This window comes from Amphiprion ocellaris, chromosome 10 (assembly GCF_022539595.1).
Source record: "Amphiprion ocellaris isolate individual 3 ecotype Okinawa chromosome 10, ASM2253959v1, whole genome shotgun sequence".
In the NCBI taxonomy this organism is placed as follows: domain Eukaryota; kingdom Metazoa; phylum Chordata; class Actinopteri; family Pomacentridae; genus Amphiprion; species Amphiprion ocellaris.
In genome coordinates, this window is record NC_072775.1 from 34107946 (window position 1) to 34125522 (window position 17577).

General features: G+C 38.0%; 1 long non-coding RNA gene across 1 annotated transcript; it reads right to left on the bottom strand.

Moving 5' to 3' along the window:
* Window positions 1–10544: 10544 nt before the first annotated feature.
* Window positions 10545–11756, bottom strand: LOC111568581 (uncharacterized). Its single transcript, XR_002746135.3, has 3 exons — window positions 11704–11756; window positions 11569–11632; window positions 10545–11026 (listed from the first exon to the last, which is right to left on the bottom strand). It is a non-coding gene; the product is annotated as an uncharacterized LOC111568581 (long non-coding RNA).
* Between the last annotated feature and the right edge of the window lie 5821 nt (window positions 11757–17577).

Below are 17577 nucleotides of genomic sequence, written 5' to 3' on the forward strand. Positions count from 1 at the left end.
TCTGTTTGACTGATAACGCCGCTCGGCATTGTGGGTAAACTGGAAGCTTATCAGCGGCCACTTTGAACTGTCAGGTGTTTTCAGGAGTTTTACTTTAGATTCTGGCCGGTTAAACTGCAGCTGCATGATTAGATTAGCGGCGTTTCCTTTTCATCTGAATGTCCTCGTTTCTGTCAGAGACTCGACATTTACAGCAGCAAAAACACTCGTAACACTTCATGATACAGCCCAGGACTTACTGTTTAACTTTGCTGCAAGCAGAAGGTGCTAATAAAATAGTCACTGGTACTTTATGATTCCCAGTATTTACAAAAAGTAGCTTCCTCTAGAACATCCGGCTATTCTCCTACTGCTCACTTTTCTGTAAAAGTTGTGGCCTTTCAGACTTGGGTCACACATAACTGATGTACTTTGAGCTTCATGACACAATTTGGGGACTTTTTCCTTATTTCATTAACATATTGGACCAAAAAGAATAAAAATGAGTAGGAAAAAATGTAGATTTTTTGTTTTTTTATTTTATGTAAAGCAATCAGATAAATAATATTATTTCTTTCATTATAACAATGCCGGTTTCTGGGTTCTTTCTCCTTCGTCTTGTTTGTTCTGTTTCCATGGAGGTGCAGGACTTTAGATTGCAGGGAAAAATGAACTCAGTGAAGAAAAACGGGATAGAAGCACTAAATGCCCAGAGCCCAAACTGGAGTTTGAAGGGTTTTTTGTGTTCTGTTTAAAAACATGACTTTTGCAAGGAAAACAACAGAGATTCATGCAATCAGACTCAACAGTCACATACACCACTGTTCAAAAGTTTGGGGTCACCCAGACAACTTCATGTTTTCCATGAAAACTCCCACTTTTATCCATGTGCTAACATAACTACACAAGGGTTTTCTAATCATCAATGAGCATAGACTTTTGAATGGTAGTGTATATGAATAAAAGTTACTCTATATTAGCTAAAGTTGCTCTTAATGAGTTAAAGTTGCTTTTAATGAGTTACAGCTGCTCTACATTAATTAAAGTTGCTCTATATTAAAGTTGCTCCATGTTAGTTAAAGTTGCTCTAAATGAGTTAAAGTTGACCTACAGTACACTTCAAAAGTTTGGGGTCACCCAGACAACTTCATGTTTTCCATGAAAACTCCCACTTTTATCCATGTGCTAACATAACTGTACAAGGGTTTTCTAATCATCAATTAGCCTTTCAACACCATTAGCTAACACAATGTAGCATTAGAACACAGGAGTGATGGTTGCTGGAAATGTTCCTCTGTACCTCTATGGAGATATTCCATTAAAAATCAGCTGTTTCCAGCTACAATAGTTATTTACCACATTAACAATGTCTAGACTGGATTTATCATCCATTTAATGTTATCTTCATTGAAAGAAACCATTTTTTCTTTCAAAATAAGGACATTTGTACATGATCCCAAACTTTTGAATGGTATTGTATCTTTATCCTGTGTTTTGTTTTCCATTTGCAGTTGTCTGTCTTTCTACTCCTAAATTTTCTTCTATGAGCTCATTGTGTAAATTCATCCACAGGAAACGCTCGCAGAGTCATCGCCATGGCAACCAGCAGAGTAAGAACAACAAAACGTAACCGTAAAACACTGTGTGAGGAACGGACAAGACAAAAAGTGAGTCAGAAGTTGTCTTGTTGAGTTATTCTGCATCTTTAAGCTGCACAGGGAGGAGGTCAGGGTGGATGGATGGACTTAAAACACTCAGGATGGCAAGAAGTCTTCTGTAGAAGTTCTTTGAGGGTTGATTTTAGGAAAAAAAAATACTTTGGGTGCAAATCTCCATGCTGATTGGTTAAACTCTAAGATCCTACATTACAATGGAAAGAAAACCACTAAAAGGGCCAAGTGGGTGTCTGTTTCTGCAAATGTTCTAGAAAAATTTGATCTGTACATTGAGGGAGTTTTTATGCAGTCACACCATGATTGCATGAAAACTCCACTGACAAAAAATGGCCTCCATATTTTGGGTTTAACACATCAGTCGCTATATCATTAAAACATTAAAGGATTCGTCTCGTACGCTGGTCCAAACCTGGAGAACTTTCAGACTTCATCATTGCTTCCTGTTGATTGGCACTAAAAACCTTGTCTCTCACAAAAACGTAGTTTAATTTATGGAAAAGTATCTCAGTGATTTCCTAAAACAACCAGTCAGAGCAGTTTTTATCAAACAAAGAAGTGGAAAAAACATGGATATGTTGAAGACTGTTTTCAGCAGCAGATTCATCTATGTTTGGTGCTTTAGAGTGAGTACTTTGGTGACTGACGTGAAGACGAAGTGTTGACTGTTTAAAGGACAAACGGCTGAGAAGTCGATGAGTGAAAATCAGAAACGCTTCGCAGAAAAACACTGTGGTGTGTTTGCAGTTCAGGAAATGCTGCGGTATTTTTAGATTATCGTCTTCCTCAGCAGCACCTTGATCACAAACACCTGACTTTCACTTTCTTCTTCTTCACCTCTGCTGTCGTGAGTGGAAAAACCATCTTCAGTGGACAGTGTGAGCTGAAGGAAACTGTAAAACATCATAGAGGAAGTTACCAACATAGAGCTCGAAAAGTCAAAAGTCGGCTCGATTTATTAAGTTTATACGAAACAAAATAAGCAGATATGCAGACCTCCCAGAATGCACTGCTGGAGAGTTATAGCAGACATGAACCAACCACAGATGACTGTACTGTGATGGCTAATGTGTTTTTTCCAAATCAAAAGATTGGCCCTGAATGCACCTCTGAGACTTCAGACTCAGTCTGGAGTCTCAAACTAGACTTAAGTCCACTTTTCTTGCACAGTTTCAAAATGTTGACCCTTGATTCTCAGATTCACTGCTTTGAAATGTAGTTTTGTACACGTTATTAATATATTTATCACATTCATGACACGCTGCACAGTGGTTCGGTGGTTAGTACTGTTGCCTTGTGGCTAGAAGTTCCCTGGTTCGCATCCTGGACTGGGATCTTCCTGCATGGAGTCTCCATGTTCTCCCTGTACATGTGTGAGTTTTCTCTGAGTTCTCCAGCTTCCTCCCACAGTCCAAAAACACGCTGAGGTTAACTGGTGATTCTAAACTGTCTGTAGGTGTGAATGTGACTGTTTGTCTCTATATGCAGCCCTGTGATAGACTGTTACCTGTCCAGGTGTTTCCTGCCTTCACACTAAGTCAGCTGGGAGAGACTCCAGCCCTCCATCACCTCAATGAGGATTAAGTGTGTAGATAATGGATTAATGGACATTCATGACATCGTGTTGGAGGATTATAGAGCAGTTTGACATGTTTTATGGGTTCACAAAAACATCTGAAGTATTGCTCAGAAAGAAAATCTCAAACACAGAACTCAGGATAAATGTTGAGTTCAGTGGGTCCTTTGAACTAAACATTAAAAAATATATATATATATGCAAAAAAATGTTGATTAAAGCAAGATATAAGTCAAGATTTAGTAGCTAATGTTTTTAATCCTATTTTATCCAAATAATCAATTTATTTACCCCCATTGCATTCATTTCCAGCTCACTGATGTGACGCCATGTTTGAGGAGTAAATCTGCAAGGATTTCTCAGAAAGAAAATCTTAAAGCCAAAGACTGAACTTGCTAAAAATGTTGACTTCAATGAGCCTTTATAACTAAATGTGGAAGTAAATTTCACTTTTAAAAAGCACCAAATCTTTGGAAAAAAAGCAAGATATAAGTTGGGTACTTTTGTAAAAATTTGCTTTTTTTAAAACCACTAGTTTCCAAACCACTATAGTGACATCAAGTTAGAATAATATGAAGCATCTCCACCTGCTTACTTTAAAAAATCTTCAAAAATACCTCCGTGTTACCACAGCAAATCTCAAACTCATTACTAATGAGCTTTTTGAACTGAAAGTAAAATCTACTAAAATAAGCATTAGATATTGAAAAAAGCATAAATAATAGTATAACTGTGCGAATATTTTATAGAGTTAATATGCTGAATTAAATCAACAAAATTGACCAAATGTTTCAACAAAATCCTCCCAGGTGAAGAAAGTCTCACTCTTTTTGAAACCCTAGAGTCAGAAACAAGCTTCCAAATAACACTGAAGATCAAACATCAAACGGGAGAATTAAAAGCTGAAAGCACATTTGAAATAAACGCCTGGTTCTTTTACAGAAATAAAAATCACAGAACAAAATGCATCACAAAGCCGAAGGAAAGATCACAGCTGGAGGATTTCTGAAGATCTTTGGGGGAATTTCCCTTTGAGGCAACAATCAAAGCGGAAAAAAAGAGAAGAAAATGTGTGACGGAAGAAAAACGTGCTGTTAAATGAGGAAAATATGAACATGTGAGTCAGTGGTGTCTCCCCTCGGCTCTCTACGCTCCATCGGTCCGATCAGAGTTTCAACAAGAAGACTTCTGCAAAAACACAAACCGAAACAGCACTTTGACTCTCAGGTCAGGTCGACTTCAAGACACTGTGCTGCATTTATGGAGCAGAAATCTGAGCTTTTATTCATTTTATGGAGCAGAGCAACGTCTGAAGACTGTTCTCAACAGTTTGACTTTTCGTTATAGTTTGTGCACATAAACACAAACTCTAAATCTTAGACGCACAAATACAGAACCACAAAACTGTAGGTGGATCTCCATGCAGGTTTTCAGTCTGCACATTACATAACCAAAAAAACCCAGAGAGATTTGGACTGAAAAGTTGGTACATGAAAGCAAAACGTGACAGCATTCTTTGTGAAGGAATCGACTCTGAAAACTCTCCAGCGAGTTTAAGAGATCTGATGTTTTTAAAAAGCTGCCAAAACTCCACCAGCAAAGGAAATGCAAAAACAGAAAGGATCATCAGACTTCCACTTTTTAACTTCAGCTCCTTTGAACATTTTGTGTGTGATGTTTGGTTCCATCTGGAAAGTAAACCAAATCTCAGTCAATAAAATTGTGATATTTCATCAAAATCGCTTTATTCTGCATATCTTATTTAAAAATCAACCCCCAAATAAACCATTTACTCTCAGAAAATTCTGCGTTTCTCACTGCAATTGTAAAATCATGACCGACCCAACTGCAACCAATAGTCGAGTGACAAATATTTTGAGAGTTTTCAGCTTTAACTGCAGGCAGTGTTTCCACAGAACAGAGAGGAGATGAAGTAAGTGTAGCATGGCTCAGAAACAGTGAACAGAGGAGCAAGTAGTTGGAGATACATTCAGCATGGAGAAACATCTTTCTACTGATGATGAGAAGAGCAGAGAGGAAAAGTCTGGAGAGGCTGTAAACATGGAAATAGTTCAATATCTGTAGTATGAAGAGACAAAACCACCAAAAAGAGACACAAAATAACATAAATAAGACACAAAGCAACAAAAACAAGACACTAAACAAGACTAAAACTTATACAAACGAGTAACATAACAACTACGAAAAAAATCAAAAACAAGACACAAACTGAGAAAAACTAGACACAAAAAGACAAAAATAAGACAAAGAACACACAAAATGAGACAAAATGATGCACAAGACACAAATTTGAGACCAAAAAAGAGATTTTTTTTTCAGATTTCTGTCATTCTAACCGTGTTATGCCACATAGAAGACATTTCTGAATTCTCTCTCCTTCATGGTTGTTCTGTTTCCGTAGAGCTGCAGGACTTCAGATTGTAGTGAAACATTAACCAACAGTGAAGAAAAGTGTATCATAAGCAACAAAAACAGGCCCAGAATATGCTTTAGTTCAGAAGGTTAAACTCCTGAGGGGCCAGTTTTGTGTTAGGACTCTGCAACCAAAGGAAAGTGTCCTGCAGATATTACGGTCAGTGAACGCACCACAGGCCCTCATTTGACACCTGATCAAGTTCTCTATCAAAGACCTCAACGATCTTTACTGAACTTTCAGTCACGTTTCACAATCTTCACCAACAAACCGAGATTCATTCTGAGATTTTACAGGAAAATTAGCTTCATGGAAGAACTGAACTTAAAGTCCTTTTCTTTCCAAACAGCACCACAACAGAAGAACTACCAGACCACTGAGCTGCAGCTTCTTTCTTGTCGGTGGTCTTCAGACGCATGAGGTTTCACTTTCCGCTCAGCGTGGGGAGAAACCTGACGTTTGGGGAAACCCTGCAGGGCCGAGTGGGAGGGCTGCTGTTACAGACGCTTCGTCAAAGGAGAATTTTCTGTCTATTATTAGAGACCACCATGAACACACTACAGCTGCAGATGCAAAGCTGCTGCTGATTAGATCTGCTCAGTATCAAACACCAAAGACTGTTTAAATATCAAAACTCATCTCACCTCAGCAGGTGCAAGAAAATATCAATGTGTCGCCCACAGAGTCCTGAAGAAGAGGTTGAACCAGGACATCAAAGTGACAAACACCGTTTCTCAGAAGTAGAAGGCAGATAAGTGTCATTCCAGAACTGGAGGATGTTTGGTCTTCAAAAGTTTTGAAGAGTAAACCTTCTCTTTTACAATTTTCTGCTCCATATTCATCTATAATAGATAATAAACAGTCAAAGGCTTGATTGGCTCAGCTTACACATCAGTGGTACCATTTGTATTCCATGTTTTCTGTGTTGTTTGCTAACCCTACTCTAATCACAGTAACAGGGTTGCTAATCCATGCTAATGTGATCTTTTTCTCAGCAGTAGAAGCTAGATATTTAGCTGCTGTTACTGTTGACCAAGAGGACAAACTGACTGATGGAAAACAGTCAAAAGAATTAGTCTGATCCTGATAATATGAGGTAGAGGGAGACATTCCCACAAACAAAATGACCTTGTGCTGATCACAGGTGTGTGTTATACATGTGTACGTTTTGTACGGATACCGAATCGAATGACCTAAATATGTAGCAGGCGGCGAGAATTGATTGGACTCAGAAACACCCCCACAATTTAATCAATTGTTCCTTGTATCATTTCCGACAGATAAGTCCAGATCACATGATTGTAGGATCGCAATCATGTGATCGTCAGCAGGTAACTGACACAGCGTTCCCCTGTTGTCATGGTTACAGCGACACCATGCCGGCCACTATATCTCGCAATGAGAAATCCTTAACAAAGCCGTGGACACAGACTATAAGCTGCATCACTGCCTAAATCTAATGAGGTGGTCCTTGTGTCGTTTCTGACCTTCCCTGAAAATTTCATCCAAATCCGTTGGTCTGTTTTTGAGTAATGTTGCACACAGACAGACAGACAGACGGATTCACAGACAAATGTATGCCGATCGTCACAGAACTCCGCCGCGTTCCTTGGCAGAGTAAACATAGAAAAGAGGACGTAGCTTTGCTCTACTCATTCTTTTGATGATGTTAATTCCAGCGTTTCATGTGATTCACTGTTTTCTTCTTCTTCTACCAGATAAAAAGGTTCTGCTAATAGGGTTGTGGGAAAAACGTTCCATGTATAATAATTATCATTTTAACCCTTTGATGCGTAGACCACATCAGGAGATACCCATTTTCATTTGGATTTGGGTCACTTTTGACCCAGGTTATGCATCAAAGGGTTAAATGTTATGTTGATTGAAAAAAAAAAATTTAAATTTCATTTTTACTGTTTTATTTGACATTCAGTTTGGTCATCGGGGGGTGGGACAAGAGAAAAATGGCATTTTAGAGGGAATTCCAGACTTATTTGGCATTTTAAAAACATTTTCAAAACTTCTTTTCTCCCAGATTTTTTAGATTTGGTCTCATGACAACTAAATTTACACATCAACTGCATGTTTTAGTATTTTGTACATGGATTATTTGAAACTTGATGGGTGGGGCATGATGTTCAGACAGAATGGGACATTTGTTCTCCTGACAGGTTTGGTGTGGTAGAAAAATGACACATATATGTAGCTGGATCTCTGTTCACTACTTTGGACAAAAGAATTTGGAAAATGAACAAAGAAAAAAGATCAAAACTCACAATTCCACTTGATCAAATCTGACAGTTTTCTACTTTTTCTTAAAGTCGTTTTCACTTTTATACACTTGACTGGACAAAATAAGCAGAATGTTTGATTCAGTAAGTTTCTGTTTGCATTTGACACAAGCTGATGGGAAAACGACCAGACAATTCATACTGATCAGTCACAAGTTCACCAAAACCAGCTGGATCATCCTCTGGGAACCAAGAATTGGAGGATAAAAGTTAATTCCAAGCTGTCTGACAGTTTTTAATGTGTTTCAGTCTGAAAGAGCAGCAAGAACTACAATTTTAACAGCTTCTGAAAAAATTCTATAAACAATATTAACAGATGCATAGACCCATGAATATAAACTTTATTTTGGGGGGAGATTTTTAACTGTAATTTGTAACTTTTTACTGTTATTTCAAAGATTTTTCTTATTTTGTGAAATTACAGATACTAAATGTACGTGTTAATTGTAGAAAAGCAGCCCAAACTGTAAATATACTAAAAATAGTTTCATTAAAAGTCTGAACGCAGGTGCAGCTTAAAATCACGATGAATAAAAACACACTGAAGCATCAGCAGGTTCTGAAGGGTTGAAGGGTGAACTGAAGGTTTTGTGTGAATGTTCTCGAGCAGGAACGTTAACAAAGAGCCGTCACCGGTTAGTTGTGGCCTGCAGGCCGTCAGACCGGCTCTGACGGACGTGAAGCTGTGAAATTACATCCGGCTTCATTTACATGTGAATGTTTTGAGGAGTTAAACGGCTTCGGGGGAGATTCTGATGATGTTTGCTTCAGCTGGAAAAACTGCAAGAAGCCTCCTGAACTCTGGAGAAAAAGTCTTTATTCATGGTTCACATAGTTAGCATGCTAATGTAGCAGAGGTGCTGCTCATGTTATCATCACTGATCAGTTGGATTTGAAAAAGTTAATGAAAAAAGTCACTTTGTCATCATTAATATCACATATGTAAACAACAGAGTCTGATAAACAAAAATTAAGGTTATAAATTTAGCTGACTAGTTGAAATATTTGGTCAAAGGTCCGATAGTATTATTTATTTTTGAAATCTAGCTTATTAATTTAAATGTCAGGACCCTACAATATTTTTAGTAGTAAATATTCACTCAGCTAATTTAAAAATCAAGTTTTATATGCCAGAATGTAATTCATCACACAAACGTGACGCCTTCATGTAGTGTTTTTTTGTTTGACCCGACAAGAACCAGCTGATGATTTTCACAGTGAGGAAGCTGGAATCATCCAATATTTAGCTTTTGCAAAGACAAAATTACTAGAACAACTAATTCAATAGTTGCTGATTACTTTTCTGTCAATAATAACTTAATAATTTTAAGTTGAAATGTATTTAATTCACACCTGACACTGTACAACATACTTCATAACATCGACCCTGTAAAACATCCAACCGACCGCATTGATGCTGCTGAACAGATGCACAACAGAAGAATAATCTGTAGAAAAAGACAAGATTAGACCTTATTTTGGTCCAAGTCAGCTAACTTTCAAAGTATTAATTAACTTGAATAAAGACCTAACAGTCTCCATCAGGTTGGACCAGTTCAAAGTTGTGAAAACTCGGGGGTGTTCACAGGTAGTCTATATCTCCTGCTTCTAAAAATAATGAACTAATCCAGCAAAATGTTGATTTAGTTCTTCTTCTCCTGATGAAAGTAACACTGAAGGTTGTTTAACCAGTGAGGAGTTGGTCAGATGAGAGAATGTCGACCAGCCAGTCGACCTGGAAGCTACCAAATAAAAAGAAAACCCTGCAGGATGTTGGACTCCTATGAAGTGACATTTAAAGAAACATGTATTTATGACGTGAAACTCATGTTGTTAACTCTTCAGCTGCTTGTGAACCTTCTTCTGCTCCTCCAGCTGCAGCCGAAACACAATCAGAGCTTCACCTAATTAACAGACTTCAGCTGCAGCTCATCATGTGATTCTGTTTTTAATTGCAGCTAAACAGAGCATTTTACACAAACCTGAACATCTGCTGTCTCTGCATTTAAAGCCAGCAGCACTTCATTGTTGTTCATGTGAGAAAAACACACCAGGAAGCATCAAACTGGGATATAAATGTTCAACAAATGAACGACTTTCTGTTTTAAATCTACTCTGTGACAAACCTGAACATGAATAAACTCCTGATAATAATCTCAACAGTTTAGTTTCTCCAAACAGTCTGAGCTCCAGAAAATCAGGATCAGGTCACTGTTATGCAAATCACTCAAACCAGTTGCTGTCAACAGAAATTCCCGCTCACTGTTCACATCTCACTGGATGTTTCCTGCTCTCCAGCGAACTGTTTGCTTTTATTTGAATACCTCAAACTCTGCGGTTAAACAGCGGATCCTGTGAGGAGGAAGCTGGATCACAGGTAATCATTTAACCTACATTCATGCAGGAACATTCACTGACCTCATGTGTTTGCTTTTATACAGTACAAAACTTTAATGTAGCCTATATGCCGCTACTATTAGCGCTGTATTAGTACTAGTTTGCAGTTAGAGTATTGGTTGAATTGGGCTAGAGATCAGACAGATCTAAGTTTGGCTCTAGGAGTGGAGGAAAGGAGACTGAACACAATGATATAAGTTTTAGGTGGTAGCAATTATATTATATTTTGACATAGACAAACAACATTTAACATTTAAAGTGAATGGCCATTCATGAGAAGTGCAGAATTAAGTCACAATTATTTCACAAGAAACCATTATTCGATGGATCCATTAACACATGAAAAACGATCCATTAGACGCGTGAAAGAGTTCTGAAGTTCAGCCGAGGTAGAACACACGCAACAGTTCAGTGGCCCAAATCGTCCAGAGGGAAAGGGCAGTGTCCAGGGAAAGGGAGTATTGAACAAGTGGTGAATGGGTTTGGGCCAAGAATGAGTTGTTGCGAGGGGCAAAAAGTAAAAGAGAGGGGCAGCTGCCTTAAAGGAGCCTCCTACCAGCCCAACCAGGTGGAGGAGGTGCAAGAGGTCCAGTTCAGTTCACTTCAGTTCGAGCTCCAGGGTTCTTCAGGCAGTGTGGGCCTAGAATTCTTTCGGTGTAGCTCGCCATCACCTGGCCTATATAAAGGACAGGACTAATTAAGTTTCCAGTGCACACAAAATAAATCAAAATACATTCAAAAAGACCAGTGCCAAATATTAATTATAAATAGCAGTGTCAATTCTTATATTGTACAATATATAAATAATCAAAGTTCAATTCAAAATATAAATCTCAATTGAATAAATAATATAATATTTGTCATATTAAAATATTCATTACAATTAAAGTGTCAAAAATACTAAGCATCCAAAGCTAAAGTGCATAATCAGTCACACTGACTAAGTGGACTGGGTTTAAAGTGCATGGAGATGCATAGGACCAATAAACAAATCAAACTGGCCTAAAAATGGCACTATATGCATTTAAAAGTCATAAATAGGTAACACACATTTCAACAAGTAAACCACAGTGATTTCGTTTCATTTAATTAAGTATATTCTGAGAACCGGGCATGAAAGATGAATGCTAACCAGCCCCATTCAAATTAATATGGTGGCGTGGCTAGTTGAACCCTATAGGAAATGAATGAGAAGAATGCTAATGCTAACGCACTCACCAATTCCTTCGTTAATCAACACCCGCGACTCCACACGACGCCTGGCGGCTCCGGTAGTTGGCTCCTATAGTTTGAGACGTGTTGCTTTAGTTTTAAAAGTTAATGTTACGAAATTAAGCGAAAATAGCACCGTACCTTGCAACAAATGTTCACAACGCGTCCCCCTCTCGAAGCTCGCGTACCGCGAGTGACTTCCGGATATAAAACAACCCGATTGGCCGCGCACCATCACGTGACAAGACGCACAGCATGACGTGTGACGTCATTACGCATTTGACAGGACAGTGTTGGAGACGGGAATGGAGGATATACTTATTTATTTATATCTCTAACTAGGGTTTTATCACCCGGGTTACATTAACACTTTCACAGCCGGTTCCACTGTCTGCAGAGTGAATCATACGAAACACCACAGATAAGAGCCTGAGGAAAACCTGAAAGCATAAAGTCAGGAAGATCCCAGTGTTACAAACATTTCTTACCGATCCAACGACCAAAATCAACACTGCTGTTTGTTTTGGAGTGTAAAAGCTGCCTGGGACACTTTTTCCTCATTTTAACCACAACTAGGACCATGAAAAATTCAACAAATTAAAGGCTAAAATTGAGATATTTCATAAAAAAAAACATCTTCAGTCTACATTTCTCATTTGGAAATTCTACAAAAATGAATTTTCCTGCAAAAAAACTAAAAAATCTGTCCTTCCTGGCATGAATGATTCTCCATGACCGACTCAGCTGTGACCAAAAATGGAAAATTCAAGAAAAATGCAGTCAGTGTTTCCACAGAACAGAGAGGAAAATTTAAAAAAACATTTTGATAAATAAATGCAGCATGACTCAGAATCAGTGGGTTGTTGAAGATCCATCCAGCATGGTGAAACCTCTTTCTACTGATGATGAGCAGAGCAGAGAGGAAACATGGAGATGGAAAAATATCTACAGTATGAGGAGACACAACGACCACAAAGTGACACGATACGATGCAAATCAGACTCAAAACATAAAAATCAGACAAACACGACCCAAATGACACTCAAAATGACAAAAACAAGACCCCAACAACAACAGAAAATGCCAAAAAACAGAACAAATGGCCAGAAGTAAAACACGAAACTACACTAGCAAGACATAAAATGAGACAGAACTCCAGAAAACCTAACAAAATGGAAAAAAAACAAGACAAAATGACAGAAAAAAGACAAAAACAACACAAATTCGACATGGAATGACAAAAATGTGACAGAACAAAACATCTTTCTACAGCTGACGAGCAGAGTAGAGAATAAACGTTTGAAGAAGCTGGAAACATGGAAATAGTTAAATATCTACAGCATTTAGAGCCGCTATTTGTTTGTAATATTGGAAACATGTTGGCAAAAAATATTGTACGTATTGAGTCTTGGTTTTGTCACGTTTGGTAGAACAAATAATCAAAGTAGGTCTCGCTCCTTCATCACGGTTGCTCTGTTTCCATGGAGCTACAGAACTTTAGATTGCAGTAAAAAATGAGAAAATGGTGAGTAAAAATGTGACACGAGTGGAAAAACACCCAGAAACTGCTTGGTGTTCAGAGGGTTAGTAATGTTTTAGTTATAGATGACAAACTGACAAACCAAATCAGAAATATTTTATAACATGAAAGCAGAAAACAAAGTTCAAAGTTTGACTTTTGCTGATTTCTTTCATGATTTACAAACTAAGCGTCTGAACCATGAGCAGACTGTATGTTTCATGTTGCACTACACCAGTTTATGGAGAATACTCGGCTTGACCGGAGACATTTATCTATAAATATCATTTCCCCAACACCATTTACACTCATACAGTTCTGTATCATCACATTGCCACCTCTGTGCTTCACTGTCAGGACTAGACATTCACTGTAGCATCAAATCGGTCATTGCTGTAGCCTCACAAAGCCCAAATCCTGTAATCACATTTATTTTTCCTTTATTTTCACCTACCTAAAATTGCTAAAAAACACCTCAGAAACAGGCCACCAAGGTCATTGAACACCCCTGAAGACCTCCTCAGGAAGCCCAGCATCATTACGGACATTTCAACCCTCCCAACAGTAACATTTGGTACCAAACTGTGGCCTCTGGCTCGCCTTACAGTTATTCGAAGGCTGATGAAGTATTTCCAGAGACATCTGTTTGGAAGTGAAACCACCTGCTGTGTCAGAGCAGCTGTTGGATCAGGTTTACCGCCGCCGTCTCACACTTACTGTGTCACAAACTGACTCAGCAGAAACAAATGACGGTTCCATGGAGCTGGAATGGACCTCCTAAGGCGGGGAACAATGTGCCACCAACACCCTCGACAACCCCGGAACACAAGATTAGTCAATAATCAGCCTGCTTTACTTTGGTGTTACACATTCACAATGAATGAGATCACTAAAACCCAACTGTCACTCTGAACCCGTGGCTTCTGGGAACCAAGAGACAGTTTGTCAGATTGTAGAAGTCTAGAGTTGAACAGTCATCAATGCAGGACTATTAATGTAAAGAAAAAGCTATGATCTGGAGATGAGTTTTCCTAAAATCTTGGTTTTACTGGTTTCCCAATAAAGCACTCTACATGGTCATAGTGCTAAACAGAAATTAAGATAACGTAACTTCAAACTGCAGATATTTGCATTTTAAATCTATGTGGCATCAGACTTTCATGTGGTTCCAGATACAGCAGAAATAGCAACACCCTGTGCAACATCATTTAAAAGTCCAATAATTCAGTAAAGTAGTTTGATTACCTCCAAGTTGAACAGTGAAGTACTTGTGTATATAATAATATATATATTAACAATCCAGGCCCCACAGTTGGAACAGAGTGTCAAATCTTTTATGTTTCCAATACTTCAAATGTCCACCTTTAGGTTTGACAGACTGAATCCTCCTCAGCATGGAGGATACCAAAGTTCTCCACAGTTGTTCTGTCATCTTCAGACACTTTTTTCAGTTGATATTCATAGGAGGGATTGTGTTGCTCTACCTTTCTCTCCAAAATACCCCAGAGTTGTTTATTTGGATTTAAGACAGGAAACATATTTGTCCAGGTCGTAGATTCTACTTTGTTCTTCTGTAGAAACTCTTGTGTGATTTTGTTTGTTGGATGGTTCTCATGGAATATTCCTCTTCTTCCAGCTTCTGCAGGCTGGACTCTTCTAGTCAGACAGTATTTTTATCCACAGACATTCAACCAAACACCTTTTACACTCATGCAGCCTCATATCATCACACTTCCACCTCCGTGCTTCACTGTTAGGACCATGCATCCACTGTGGTAGTCCTGGTCAGGTTCAAACATGCTGGACTCCATCTGATCCAACTAATTTATCGTCATCTGACCAAACAATGTTCTTCAACATTCAGGCTTCTTTTCATGTTCTTTAGCAAACTTTTATCTGGAAGTTTTGTGCCAAAGAGCAACACTTATGATTTTCTTGTCCTCTTTCCATAGAGGTTGATGTTCTGAAGTGTCCATCACACTCATTTCCATTGATAACTCGTGTAACAAATCTGAAGCAACTGTTGTCTGTTTTCACAGCTGGACTGTGAAAGTAGTAAACTGTCTTTGGAGTCATTTTATGATAAAGACCCTGATTAGTGGTACTATGGCTCCTTCTATACCTCCTGATTAATGCTGCAAATGTGTTCCACAGATTTTTTTAGTTGCTCATTGATCTTCCTGTATCCGTTTCCATCTATGTCAAGTCTCACAATCAGATTTTTCAGTTCTTTTGGAAACTGTTTTCCCCATTTGAAGCCATGATGCAGACATAGACACAGCCCATAGATCCCAAACTGACAAGGTTCTGCCATTCACAGCTCATTTCAGAACCAGGCTAAAGTAGTTAGACTGGTTGGAAACAACAGGCAGACTCAGTTTAGTTTCACTGATCACAGGTGTTAGTTTCTACTTTAAGGCCTCACTTATCAATATAGTCTCAATGGGATTCGTTTCTGGTTGTTTATGGAAGTGAATATTCTACTGTTGAATTTAATAACGTTGGATTTGATGGCCATGTATTGTTTAAGATGATATTTGTGTCATAAGTGTTAAAAATGTATAAAAACACTTCATGTCTTCATGATTTATTCAGTGTATACTGAAGGGATAATTCTAATTTTATCCATTTACAGAAATTGTGCAAAATGTGAAGGTGTGAATACTTTAGTACTTTCTGTCTGTCCAATCAAATTCATGACCTCCAGTCATTAAATATCAGTTTGTGTCATAAGAGTCTGGATAAAGTTGCTCAGTGGGAATATTTCAGTGCTGCTGTCAGAGTTTCAGATCAGCTGCTCAGGGAGGTCTGCAGCTGTTCCTCTACTGCAGTAACTGTCTTTATGTGAAAACCTGGGGGGTCCAATGAGGTCTTTAAAGGATCACCTGCATCTACTGGACACCTGGAAGTTAAGCATCATCCCTGTGTGGACAACGTGAAGCTGATAAAGTCTCAGTGTGGAGTCCCTTTCACGCTCCCCATCGTCCCTACATAGAATATTTCTGAGTCAATTTGTTCCTGTTTTGTTCGTTCGTCTGACAAACTTCCAAACTTGAAACCAATAAACTGCTCAGGAAACAGTAAAAGCATATTTGTGGCTACGTAGCAGAAGAACCAATGTGTTAAAGATCCCTCAAACTTCTCGATGGGTTGAATTTCTGAACATAAGCAGTGAAATTTTGGGAATGTGGTCCTGAAAAAATTTTGGAACAAAATCAGTTTGAGCGGAAACAGGAAACTCCAATCTCATCACTGACCGTAAAGTGACTCAGCATTCTGGACTGTTGTTGTGACTCAGCAGAGACTCACTGAGACTCATCAGTTTCTCTTCATCCTGTGTCTGGTCCAGTCCAGAATCTCTGCCCTAATTAACTACAGGGTAATTAACATGTAAACGAACTACAGGCTAATCTACAGGTCAATTAAATGCAGAGTAATTAGTGTTTTAATTAACTACAAGATATAAATGAATCACAGCCTAAAAAAGATGTAAATTATCTACAGACGAATTACAATACAAATCAATTACATCTGTAATTAAGCTATAAATTAACTAACGAGTAATTAAGCTGTAAATATGAGCTAATTACTGGTTTAATTAACTAATGGGTAACTAGGATGTAAATTAATTACAGGCCTATTATGGTGTAAATTACCTGCAGGCTAATTATTATTTTTTAATTAACTACAGGTAATTAGGATATAAACCAACTACCATCTAATTAAGATGTAAATTCAAGCTAATTAGGTTTTAAATTAACTGCAGTTTAATTAAGATAAATCAAAGAGAAACTAATTAGGAAATAAATTATCAGCAGTTTAACTACAAGGTACAAAAAAGCTAATTAAGGTTTTAAATAAACTACAAGATAATTAATCACAGTCTAATTAAGATGTAAATTAACTACAGAATAATGAAGATTTTAATAAATTACTGGCTCAATAACAAACTAATTAATCACAGCCTAATTAAGATGTAAATTAATTATAGGCTACAGAGGAATTAGGATGTAAACTCAGGTTATTTATATCAGCTACAGGCTATTTAAGGTAAAGGATAATTAAATATAAACTAACTACAGAGTAATTAAGGTACAAATGACCAGCGATGGTAAAGAAGAAGCAGCTGTTTAACTTTATATTTACAGACTGGGGCTGAACTTTCACCCGTTTCTCTTTTCCCCTGAACTCAGAGAGGAAAAAACAACGTGAGTTTATCGATGATACAACCAGAGCTGATTAATCTGTGAGACCAGAAAACATTCAGGCAGAATCTGATGTCAGAACAGTGAAATATTTCCCAGAAACCCAAAAGAACACGTGGTATTAATCTCCATGGGGTCAAATTAATCTCTGAGGAGCTGACGTCACATCTGCTGCCCTAGAATTTCAAAATAAAGCTACAGTAACGTCAGAGAGCCGTTAGAGACGCGTCTTCACATCACGACTTAATGATTCGTTCAGTTTTGGGTTTAGTTTCTCTTAAATGTGCAGAA